This window comes from Pavona decussata, unplaced genomic scaffold (assembly GCF_977016875.1).
Source record: "Pavona decussata unplaced genomic scaffold, jaPavDecu1.1 SCAFFOLD_214, whole genome shotgun sequence".
Lineage (NCBI taxonomy): Eukaryota > Metazoa > Cnidaria > Anthozoa > Scleractinia > Agariciidae > Pavona > Pavona decussata.
Window position 1 is genome coordinate 2,850,544 of NW_028145619.1, and position 11,700 is coordinate 2,862,243.

The 11,700-nt window shown below is 38.3% G+C and overlaps 1 pseudogene; it reads right to left on the reverse strand.

The window, feature by feature from the left end:
* Positions 1 to 228: 228 nt before the first annotated feature.
* LOC146460294 (uncharacterized) lies at positions 229 to 10,786 on the reverse strand (annotated as a pseudogene).
* Between the last annotated feature and the right edge of the window lie 914 nt (positions 10,787 to 11,700).

Below are 11,700 nucleotides of genomic sequence, written 5' to 3' on the forward strand. Positions count from 1 at the left end.
GATGAACAGCCTATTGAGTGTAAACGTTCATAAGACTATCAAGTTCCTTTGTTTCCTTGCTCTTCTTCTCACTTCTTGCCTCATTTCTTTGTCAACAGAACTTTAGTACTCCTTGACCAGGGCCAAAATTGTTGGGTTGCAGGTGATGTCTTAAGTATCTGAACTAAGCCCAAATGTTGAACAAAACTTTTTGTTTTGAACCAACTCCTCCATAAATAAAGTCAGATCTCAAGGTACGAAATGGACCATTTTCATTGCTAAATCTTTTATCAATTGAGTTATGTCAGCCCTAATAAGTTTTTGCTTCCTTTCGGCCATGTCTTTGTAAGGAACCTGAGGCAATGGGGGATTTTTAGTTCCTCTGTCACATGTTTTTGGACCATGCTCTTCGCTAGATGAATCCAAAACACCCACCAACTGTGCTCGTGTAGTCTCCAACAGACTCTCACTTTCATCACAATCATCTGCATATGCTTCACCCTTAGAAGGATGTACTGTGATGTCATCCTGACATTGTCTCGCACAAATTTCCTGTATAAAGTAAAATAACGGATTAGAAACAGTTAGTGATGGGTGAGTAGAATCAAAACTGTCATCCAGATTGCTAACAAATGATCATTTGATATTTGAACTGAAAACAACTCATTTCTTATCACATAATTGCATTTTGTCCAGCTTGAAAGAAATGGGCAAGAGGTAATATTCCTGTATAATTTGATGTATAATCCATGTCATCCATGTATAATATAATTTATCTTCACTGTATACACCAAAGTAGGCCAATGAGATAGAAATAAAATACAGTAATCAGAGAATTCTACCCAACGGCAACTTAACCAACAACAAATTGGTCTATATGTACAATCAACTAAGATGACAAATGAATTGCTACATGAGTGAAATGGTTATCCATACTGGTCAGCGTGGAGAAAAATCCAGGTACACAAAATGACAATATTGGAGAAATTTCAGCCTAATACCTGTAAGAAAAAACTGCCTGAGAAAGGAGAGACTAACACATTCAATGGTGTATTCTGTTATACAGTAACAAGGGAACATTTTTGGACAAATTATGTGCCAATGAAACTTTAAGTTCAAGAAGTCCCACATAAACATTGCGTGATTAAACATTGCCAGATTTGGAAGAAATCTCTTCCGCTAAAGACAGACAACTGTTACAGGTAGTTAAGGTATAACATGCTTTGATTGAGAATTCCAGAAGCGACAAGTGTGAACACCACCAGATTTGGAATACACTTTGTCAGTTAAAGACAAACAACAGTATGAAATAGTACAGGTAAGAAGCATGTCAATAAATGTTGGCGCCACTTATGGCCTTCTTGTATGCCGCAATGGCCCTAGCGTCGGTGAGCAGCTTCTTTATTGATACATATCCCTCCTCTTTGCATCTAGAGTCATCAAGACATTTGTGATGGTTTTCCTGTGTAATAACAGCCACAAAAAAATCCAGCACCTGACTATAACTCTGTTATGAATACATCAATAAACATAATATATGGAAGTAATTGAAATTGATTCCACCAATAAATAAAAAGGGTGAATAATGTACAATGAATTATACCTGATAGTGATCAACGACATTTAAGAAGGTTGCAAGGAAGTCATCCTCGCTTGCTGGGCTATTCTTCATACAGAAGTAAATATGTGTCCTTGTACTTTTCACTGTTGGAATTATGACATGATTTCAATTAGAGAGTAAATTCAACGGTCCAGATACATCTAGACAAGTGTAGATTGCTTATTTTGTGCCAACATTTGGGAATAGGGATTAATAAAATGAGGTAGACAAGTATATGACAAACTTTTGTCAGACAATTCATAGAACCACTTTGTCCCCTCATCTCTCTGTGGACCTGATGCAACTTTCTTTCATATCAAGCCGTTTTTTCAGTAAGAAGGACGCTGAAAACGGTGCACTGTGTGACCAAGAGCTCTGCGTGGCGGCGCACTTGTTTGCTGAGGAGATAAACACAGAGTCTGATTTGGTTGGAGAAAATTTGGCCACCAAAGGTGACGAACTTTATTTTCAAGATCTGCCAATATATAATAAACTAAATATCTCTTCAGCAAAAGGTGGGGGGAAAAACCGCCACACCCAGTAAGACAAGAAAGAGAAACAGTAGGAAGTAATTCGCAGGCAGGCAGAAGTGGAGGTGGTGGAAAGATGCTGAAAATTGGTTCAAACCAGCGATGTGAACGACATGATGGTGAGCGATCAAAAGGAGGCGAGCACATGGAAAAGCGCTCCTAAGAATTATATAGTGCGGAACGCCTTAAATTCTGATTGGCTGGAAATTAGATAGGCTTGGACCCTGGCGCCTTGGCCTGCAAACCATTATCAAATGCCTTGCCATAAAATCCCATTATGATGTCATAACGTGTCTTTCATGGCCTTAGTCACTGATTTTGCGCCTGTCAATATAGAAATGTTTGTTTGATCATAGAGCAATACAATAGGTTACCAGTGAAAGCATAGTTATGTAACTGGCTCTAGCAATTGATCTAAAAAGCATACCGTGCCAAGAATCAAAAGAGTTCAGTATTCTTTTAGTGAAATTCTAGTTCTTTAGCTGGAGGACAAAGTCGTGTGCAACTTCAGAAACGTGAAACCCTATAGCAAACAAAACATATATCACAATTAAGGCTGATGTTTCAATATTGCACCATATTTTATGCCATCTTAGTACTAATAGTTCCATGAATAAATATACCTTGTGTTTCTATGAGGAATGTCAAATTTCCTTTGTCATTGGAACCGTGCAGCTTACTGCTGATGTCTCACTGGCCTGACTCCAGTTCAAAACACCAACAACTTTTTTGGTCCTACCAAACATAGTGATTATTATTAAGCAAAGAGACATATGACAGGGATTGAACCAATCCCAGGTAAATAATAAATTATACACTGAAGGCAGCTTACGAAAATGAGAGAGCTGACACAGTTGTATGCCCTACTGACCAAGAGGAATCATGCCTGGCATCAGTAATCACACACTACAAAACAGAATGGTTAGTGTCATGACAGTCCACGGCCTCTTCTTTTACAAGCTCCCACAATCACAGTCGACAAAACAAGAAACAAAAAATGCAACTTTTGAACAAAAATGAATTGCTACCTCTCCATTAGCAAAATAACCAGGGCTATTCTTGATCTCCTCTTGAGCAGCATGCAAAGACTCTTCACAAACCCTCTTTACCACAGTCATGTACTGGAGCTTCTTCAAAACTATAAATTTTGAGAATTTTATTAAAAGAGTATTAAGATTTGTCCCAATATAAACAGCATAACAGATAAACAATTTATTGTGACACAGTCAAACCTCAAGAGCAAAACTAGAGGAATAACAGGAAGTAATACCAGGAAAGGTATGTGGTAAATATAAGCACATGGTTGCTAAGGACAAGTCAGATGTACCTGCATAAGTGAGATGGTCATTTGATGAAATAGTTCCCCACGGAGGTTTAGTAGTATTTTGTAAACAAAGCAAATAAAGTGTCTAATCTGTATCAAAAGTTTTTTTACCCTCTGAACCAATATTCACAGCTTTACAGACACTGAAATACTGAGTTTCTGTCAACCCAGTAGTCAATGAATCATTCTACAAAAGAAATGTGTAGTTTTCAAACAGTAAGCTTATTTATGCTCTCTTCAAATGCCCCTTATATACTTCAGAAAATTGAATAATACAAATACAAACCATTATACGAAAATTAAAATCATCCTACCTCATATTCACATGGTATTTTGTTGTAGTTCCTCCCATTATTGGGGATGATAACCACTTGATGGAGTCACCACACATACAAAATATATTGATGGAGACTGCATGACCTTGCCTATTGAATGATAGAGAATCAGACTGCAACAAATTACCACAGAAGCAACTTTTCGGCAACAAATCCGTAGCGAAAAATGAAAATAAAGTTCGCAGAGCTCCTTCACTGCACAGGTAGATCTGATCACCTTCTGTTGCTGCGGTGGAAAGTCCAAAAAGCTGAGAGGGACGACAGATGACAGGCTAAGACTTAATCTTGTCAATCTTGCTAGACTTTCCCTTCTTTGCTGCATCTTTTCTTCAATTGCTAACAACGTTGCTTTCGCTGTGAATGGCAGTACCCTAATAAAGAAAGAAAAAAATGCACCCACATCACTTTTATGTGGGGAACAACAGGTCCTGGAGTTCTGACAAAAAATCCTCAACTTTACCAATATTTTATTATGGTTCTTTGTACACGATTTGATATATCAGTCTGAAATAGAAACAACAAAGGGTTTTATACTAGAGACCGTTTTTTAATCCAGTTACCAAGGAAAGACCAATATGAAAGAAGTGTAAACTAATAATAAAACTCGAAATAAAATGTGCTGTTTTTCATTTTCGCGAAAATTAATTTCTTAAGAATGTAATTTTGCACCCAAATCGCGAACATGAAGACCCGCGAAATATGCCGACTTTTTTTCACAAAATTAAGTGCCCACGAAAATTAGTACCAATACATTTTCTTTGGTCGAATAGTGGTAATGCGCACTCCACTGCAGTTGATTTCCCTGAAACAGGGTCCCTGACAGCAAGTGTTGGTGGAACACCACCCATAAGGTCACATAACCGCTGAAAGTGAAATGCCATTGCATTCCCTCCAATAACCAGAAGTGCTGCAGCTATATCTTGACCATAGAGTGAGTCAAGATTAGAAATCAGTAGTTAGAGGCTTACACCCTGAATGGCAATACCCTAATAAAAAAGAACTAATATTTTGTATAAGAAGGTGGGTGCTGCAGCTGTCTTGGAAAAAAGTGAAACACTGAAACTTGGCCACCTTCATCAGTGGCGAATGGCAAATTAACTTCATCCACTCATAATAGGGTGACGAGGCAGGAAAAAGTGTTGTGCAAAAAAATGACTTTTATTCTAGCTAACTAGCATGGTTATTCTAGTCAGTCTCTTAAGAAAAAAGCCACATACGGAAGAGAGCAGTGTACAAAAATCAGATACAAATATCTCAATAGAAGCGGCTTATTGTGTCCGTATAGTTATGTAGACATCTCAGGCCCTTAAATGTGTGTGTATATAAACACCCTTTATGCTATGTAAACGAAGTTATCTGATTCACTCATGGTGAACATTTAAAGTTACCTGATTTCTTTTCCATAATCAGCTATCTGTCTGCAAAGAATATTGTGATGCTGACACAGGGCATTTGCTACCCCTGATATCTGACACACCTGCAGAAAAAAATTATCAAGGGAAAAAAGAACCACAAGTACTTTTATAATTGTGTATCTAGAACAGCCACCCTCGCAAATGAACAGCTCTAGCTGTCCGCCTCCGAGAGGTGCGTGTTTTTAATGTTGTAAATTGTTTTAACGGCTGGAAGAAAGTAACAAAATTGTGACAAGATCTTTCTTGTTATCTGAAAATTTTGCGTGGTTTTGTTCTGTTTATAAAGGCGTATTGTACCGCATTAAGAAAACAGGATATGGCATGGAATGCTCTCCAAAATGACGAAGGTTTTTTTCAGTTGAAGATGTGTGGAGTAAATTCTTTCGTTTCACTTCCCTTCCGTCTTCGTTTATTTTCTATCTTAGGGGTGTATTTACACTGGTTTAACTGTGTTACCTAAGCTGATTTCCTCTCACATTCTGCATCCATAGCATCAATTTCGTCTGAGAGGCCTTCTATATTGGTTGTATCACTTAACTGCCCCACAAATATTTGGTGCTTCAGAACGTATTTTTTACCCAGTTCTAGATACTTGTTGGGTACAATACAGTCGGCCTTAAAGGCATTTAGAAAGGTCCCAGAACTGAAAGGTTTTGCCGGGAAGCCTTTCACATCTAAAACACAGTGAAAGGGTCCTTCCCATCTCGATGGAACTCCAGTCACTTGAAATTTTAAACGCAGTTATCACAACTGGGAATTCTGCAGTGAGAAACGAGACAAATAGCAACGATTAATGTAAGGTAATGGTGAATGTAAATCTGAAGTAAACAGTAGAGGTGGTCTAGAAGAGTTTGAGAGCTCATGTGAATACTTCCAAACTCCATTAGTAGTTGCTACCAACTTCTATTTAGTTGGTCTCCTGAGTCTGATTTTTTTAAACCAGGGTTTAAACAAAATGTAGGCGTGGCTCCAACTTGTTTTTCCTCCTAAGGGACCGATCGTTTATTACGTCCTAGGGGGGGGCGGTGTTTTTTGAGGGGGGGTAATTTTTTTAAATGAGCTCTTTTTGGGGGGGTAATTTTTTACCTTGTACGAAAAGTGAGGGGGGTAAAATTTTAAGACATACAAAAGGTACCAACTAAATGTATTTAGCAATCATTCTCATCAATCATAGAGTTGGTAAAATCGACTAGAAACTTCTCCATATCGCTACTATTCTTCAGAGCGACAAAGATCTTGCACGTAATAGGTTGAGTAATGACATGGACATGCAAACCGTGTATTTCATCAAGCAGTTTATCTGGGCAAAAAAATTGACTAAAAGACGAATAGAGATGGTAGGCTTCTTCAAAATCTATATATCTACATCCATACATCGAATGCTCCTGTACTGCTCTCAAACCCCGAGCTGCTTTGACCTTCTGTGTACCTTCTTTTGACGAGTGAAGAATAGACTCCTGCAATAACAAAACATCGTTATTATCAAGACATTCAAGAGATATTCTAAGGTACATTTCCTTACTTGAATTTCGCCTAACTTCTGATTGTTTCTCTTGCCAGTTCAGATTCAGAGAGCTAGCGACTCGCATGTAACCAAGCGTTGTGCCCAGGAACTTCTCAACAATTCAACCACAAGGCCAACCATTGGGGGGGGGGGGGGAAGGGGGTAAAATTTTCAAACTGTCATTGTAGTGGGGGGTAGAACTTTTGTTTAAAAAAATTTTGGGGGGGTAAAATTTTCAAACACTCGATTTTTTAGAAAACCACCGCCCCCCCCCCTAGGACGTAATAAACGATCGGTCCCTAAGAGGTGCTAAAAGCAGTTCTCTCTGAAATATTTCCTGTACCAAACTGACGTTAAGGGTGCCCCTTGTCATTTTTTATTTAATCAACCAATCAATGAAAATTTGACCTCAAGAGATGTGGCGAGCACCCGCATCACTTTTATATGGGGAACAACCGGTCTCGCAGTTCTGACAAAAAATCCTCAACTTTACCAATACTTTATTATGGGTCATTGTATGGATTTGATATATCAGTCTGAATTAGAAACAGCAAAGGGTTTTATACTAGAGACCGTGTTTTAATCCAGTTACCAAGGAAAGACCAATACGACAGAATTAAGTAACTAAGTAAGAGATTCTCTGAACACATTTTAAAGTAATGAACTGTGACTTAACCTACCAGTTAATTTGGTAGCCGGAAGAGCAATTGACTTGCCAAGGTTTAACACTGTAGATGGCCTAACTGGCAATGTGTTGGGGACTTGTTGCATAAGTCCCTTCAGTTGAAAACATTGAAAATGGCGACCTAATTTGTATTAAAATAGTATTCATAGATGTGGATCCAAATATGATGCATAATGGTGCTCAAGGGGAGTATGATACAAAAGGTCGTCTCCCAAAACCTATATATAACATCTGAAGAGCCGTATATTCTTATAACCAAAAATGACTGTAATAAATTATTGTTCTTTCAATTACAAAAGAACAATGCATAAAAGGGAATCACATTGATGCAAGAGTAATGAGGAAAAGGTGTGAAAACTTTCTGACTCGAGTAAAATAAGGTCTTATTTGTGCTTTAGTTACCTTCATTGCAAAATGGCACAGTGACTAGAAAAGAATGTACTAGCCTAAAAAATCCCTTTTAAAGAACAGATTTCAATGAAAAACCATGTTTCGACTCTGTACCTTTCTACTTTTACTACTTTTGTATTTATCTCAGAACATTTGAGAAAATGCACCTGTGTATTCATTCAGCTACTGACTGTTTTGATTACTAGAAGAAACGGACTTGCCTTTTCAAATTGTCGGAACAGATCCTCAATCAATCCTTCTTTCAGTGCCTTTTACGTGAACTGCACCGGTGAAACAGTCTCTTGTGAAATGCAAGGAACATATGCCAACCTTGCCTTTTAGAATTAAGTTTTTGCGATGTCTCAAAACAAATTTTTTCCACTTTGTAAGTACACTGCTGCTCGGAGGAGAACCATGCATCGAAATTCCCATTTCTAAATCAGCTATTCGCTCATAATCTTGGACTACACGTCAGCGTGGATGCATTTTGAAGATTGAATATACGCAAAAACCAACTTGACAATCTCACATCTCATAGATGGCATAGGAAATAAGCCGTGTTTACTTTGAGCATTGGGCATACGGCGTCAGACCCCAGGCGGTCCAGCTAGACCCAACCCTTTTCCTTGCTCATGATCATTTGTCGGGAAGGAAGACCGTAATGATCTTTTGAAGTTCACTTTTGCATCCTTTTGAGAATACGGTCTTATGAAAACATTGCAGGAAGATTCTTATTTACATGCAGTTTTCAAAGTCTGAAGATTCCTGTTTTCAGCATTTTCGTTGACAGTTGAATTTGTGGAAACTGCGGAAAAATGTCCTGTTCTGGTACATCGAAATTTGTAGCAACTATTATACTAGAGGAAAGCTCTATACACGCATTGCAACATATAAAAAATCCAGCTTGGGTTATTTAAAATCCAAGCGTTGACGGAAGTAAACACATGAGTAATTTTAATATATATTTTTTCAAAAGCTGCAGTAGTCACGTAATTAAAGTTAAGTTATCATTGTAGAACCTTGTCAGTATGCATTATTGTCATAGGTTAACTTCAACTCACAATATCAAACAGGAAATACAGTTATTTAGGATTAATCACTGCATGGTTAAATTGCACCATCAAGACTACTCTGTAGATCCCTATCCCCCTTATATTAGTTTAAGGGAGATAATATGCCCACATTTTGTATGAGCCTTATAAGTCACATACCTGGCATCGGCCCTTTCTTCTGAAAAGCTGAACAACAAAATTTTACAAAACAAAATAAGGTAAATTGCAATACAAACAATGTTTTCCATGCTGAATAGGAAAAGATTCTGTACCCATCTTTTTTTACATTTCCGTCTTCTAAAGGGGATTGTGTTTTTTGTGTTTTGCTCAATGTTTAGATCATTTTTCATTGCACTGCATGTGAAGTTAATTTAGGTGTTGGCCGAGGTTAGTGTTTAATCTTTACGACCATACAATCTCTCTCATTTCATCTTTCACCAAGCTAGGTCAGAAAATTGCCGTTCTCAGCAATTTAAAATAGGTGGCTCCAGCTAGAAACAGTCAATTCAAATTCTTAAATTAATAATAAAATACATCCAAAATACCCTTATCAAGTTTCTTTAGCCAGTCTTCAGGGATAGCACGTCGTCTTACATGACTCCCTTTGAACTGAGTACCATTGAAAACCAATTTGATGCCATTGTATCCAATGCCCTGGCTCCTTATGAAAGCCTGGAGGGCATCCTCTTGTCCACCTCGGTTTATGAATTGAAGCATCTCTCCAACTTTACAAGCAAATGCTTCACCGCAATACGTCCAAAATACCCTTATCAAGTTGCTTTAGGTAGTCTTTGGGGATAGCACGTCGTCTTACATGACTCCATGGCAGTGAGTACCATTGAAAACCAATTTGATGCCATTGCATCCAATGCCCTAGCTCCTTATGAAAGCCTGGAGGGCATCCTCTTGTCCACCTCGGTTTATGAATTGAAGCATCTCTCCAACTTTACAAGCAAATGCTTCACCGCAATACATCCAAAATACCCTTATCAAGTTACTTTAGGCAGTCTTCGGAGATAGCACGTCGTCTTACATGACTCCCATGGCACTGAGTACCATTGAAAACCAATTTGATGCCATTGCACCAATGCCCTGGCTTTTTATGAAAGCCTGGAGGGCATCCTCTTGGCACTGAGTACCATAAAATACCAATTTGATGCCATTGCATCCAATGCCCTGGCTCCTTATGAAAGCCTGGAGGGCATCCTCTTGTCCACCTCAGTGTATGAATTGAAGCATTTCTCCAACTTTACAAGCGAATAGTTCACCGCAATACATCCAAAATACCCTTATCAAGTTGCTTTAGGTAGTGTTTGGGGATAGCACGTCGTCTTACATGACTCCATGGCAGTGAGTACCATTGAAAACCAATTTGATTCCATTGCATCCATTGCCCTGGCTCCTTATGAAAGCCTGGAGGGCATCCTCTTGTCCACCTCGGTCTATGAATTGAAGCATTTCTCCAACTTTACAAGCAAATACTTCACTGCAATACATCCAAAATACCCTTATCAAGTTGCTTTAGGTAGTCTTTGGGGATAGCACGTCGTCTTACATGACTCCATGGCAGTGAGTACCATTGAAAACCAATTTGATGCCATTGCATCCATTGCCCTGGCTTTTTATGAAAGCCTGGAGGGCATCCTGTTGTCCACCTCGGTTTCTGAAGTGAACTATCTCTCCAACTTTACAAGCAAATGCTTCAGCGCAGTACATCCAAAATACCCTTATCAAGTGTCTTTAGGCAGTCTTTGGGGATAGCACATCGTCTTACTTGACTCCCATGGCACCGAGTACCATTGAAAACCAATTTGATGCCATTGCATCCAATGCCCTGGCTCCTTATGAAAGCCTGGAGGGCATCCTCTTGTCCACCTCGGTTTCTGAAGTGAACCATCTCTCCAACTTCAAAAGCAAATGCTTCACCGCAAGTGCACTTTTGTGCAGAGATCTTGGGATTAAAAAAGGACATGACCTGAAAGTTTGATATTTAAGGGGTTTGCTAACAAATTAGTAGTGCATGGTGACAATTTATACAAACAGCTTTAATAGTGCAGATTTATTCATTGAGTAGGTATCTGTTGTATTTAATATGTAGGTCACGACTTAGCATTCTAATAAAAATTTAACAAGGAAACATTGTTCTTGATGTGTTGTAGTCTAGCCATGTGGGAAACAATATTTATTTCCTGGCTGCAAGAAAACCGAATCACTTTAAAAGTTTTATAGACGCTTGGGTGACATGCAACTTTCGGTTAAAGTGATTAAAATAGCTCGCAAAGAAATCGAATTATCTTATCAGGTAAACTGGCAAGACATGTTCATACATCTGGTCTTTATTTCTTAACTTCTCACTCATTTAAAAATAATAAGTATTTACATCACTGTTGATAGGATCAACAATTCCACTGACAGTGCTATAAATTAATACTAAATTCAAGAAAGTGATTTCAGTAAATGTAATGTGCTAATGTATTGCAGTGGCCCTCAGAAAATGGATGTTTTAAAAACATTCTCAATAAGTAATGAACTACGTATAATATTCTTAACCTTGCAAATATGGTTTTTCCTGATAAAGATCATATTGATTTTTTTTCTTTTTTTCACAGAAAAGGTTTGGAAATTATTTGGAACAAAGTGTATGTGAGTGTATGATACAAATAGAGTATCATTCTTGTGCAGCGCCCAGTTGGTCTCAAGTGATTTGTTCTGTTCTAATCTCATCTTCAGGCACTCTCAAGGACTAAACAAATGAATCTCAACTCTGAACTCAATCTCTGCTCCTTTAACCAGTATGGTTTGTTTCGGCATCAGTGGGTGTATGATTGTAAGTATACTCTATTATTAAGGAAGGCACCTAAGTCCTTTGGAACTGCTGCTGGAAAG